The sequence below is a fragment of the Pinus tabuliformis genome, chromosome 3_1, assembly GCF_031772625.1.
Source record: "Pinus tabuliformis cultivar Carrire ecotype Pingquan chromosome 3_1, CPIR1, whole genome shotgun sequence".
In the NCBI taxonomy this organism is placed as follows: domain Eukaryota; kingdom Viridiplantae; phylum Streptophyta; class Pinopsida; order Pinales; family Pinaceae; genus Pinus; species Pinus tabuliformis.
This window is the reverse complement of record NC_142301.1, coordinates 919,926,391-919,927,570: the sequence shown is the minus strand read 5'-3', so window position 1 is coordinate 919,927,570 and position 1,180 is coordinate 919,926,391. Positions and strand designations below refer to the sequence as shown.

The 1,180-nt window shown below is 31.8% G+C and overlaps 1 non-coding gene across 1 annotated transcript; it reads right to left on the bottom strand.

Moving 5' to 3' along the window:
• Nucleotides 1-875: 875 nt before the first annotated feature.
• Nucleotides 876-948, bottom strand: TRNAA-AGC (transfer RNA alanine (anticodon AGC)). The gene has a single exon. It is a non-coding gene; the product is annotated as a tRNA-Ala (tRNA).
• Nucleotides 949-1,180: the final 232 nt, after the last annotated feature.

Below are 1,180 nucleotides of genomic sequence, written 5' to 3'. Positions count from 1 at the left end.
TTGAGATGAAATAAAATTTTGCAATCAAAATCAAATAGATGAAAAAAAATGTGAATGAAAATATTAAAATTTTACAAATTTAATAATAGATGAAATAAGATCAAAAATATGAAATATAGTTGTAAAAATATGAAATATAGTTGTTGGATGTTCTGCTTTATCTATTTAATATGCAAAGCGAGATCTGTTCATTCAGTTTGTCCTGACGATAAACCACACTGGTTGGTTCGAAACGCGTGGACAAATGAAATACCATGTAATTTATGCCAAAAAATCTATCCTAAACTTAATATAGATCACAAAAACCTCAATTCAACAAGAATATATATATATATATATATTTTTGTTGAAAATATATATCAAATCAAATACATGAAATAAAAAGTTGCTCAGAAAAAATATAAATTTTTGATAAAATATAAAATTGTTAAGAAAAATATATATCATTTTTGACAAAATAAAAAATTGCCTTTAAATGTGGTTGTATTGTTCAATGTGGTTGGCTTGAATTGAGAAACAATTTTGCAACCATCGAAATTCCCAATTTCTAATCAATTTAGTAATTTTAATTATTATTAATATTTTCACATTCTTCCGATAGTTTTAGTTAATTGATATTTTTCTATTTCACTTAAAATTTGACTAAAGTGACTGTGCCTGTTACGTTTAATATCCAGAGATGCAGAAGAGAGAAAATGGCAAAATTTGATTAAAGTAACTATGCCTGTTACGTTTAATATCCAGAGATTCAGAAGAGAGAAAATGGCAAGATTTGTTCGTTTAATATCCAGAGATGCAGAAAGAGAGAAAATGGCAAGATTTGTTCGAGAAAATGGCAAAATTGAAATCTGTGTGCAACACAAACGTTGTAGGAATGGAGATGCGGGGTATCGATCCCCGTACCTCTCGCATGCTAAGCGAGCGCTCTACCATCTGAGCTACATCCCCTTTGTCAAATGATTTTCATACAGGCCAACACCAGAATGTCTGCTCAACCGACGACACATTTAGTGACCCGTAATCAACAACGTGAATGGCAAAATTAGAGGAAAACCATCCATGGCGGAAGAGAGTGTGGCCGTAGTGGCCAACACCAGAATGTCTGCTCAACCGACGACATATTTAGTGACCCGTAATCAACAACGTGAATGGCAAAATTAGAGGAAAACCATCTATGGCG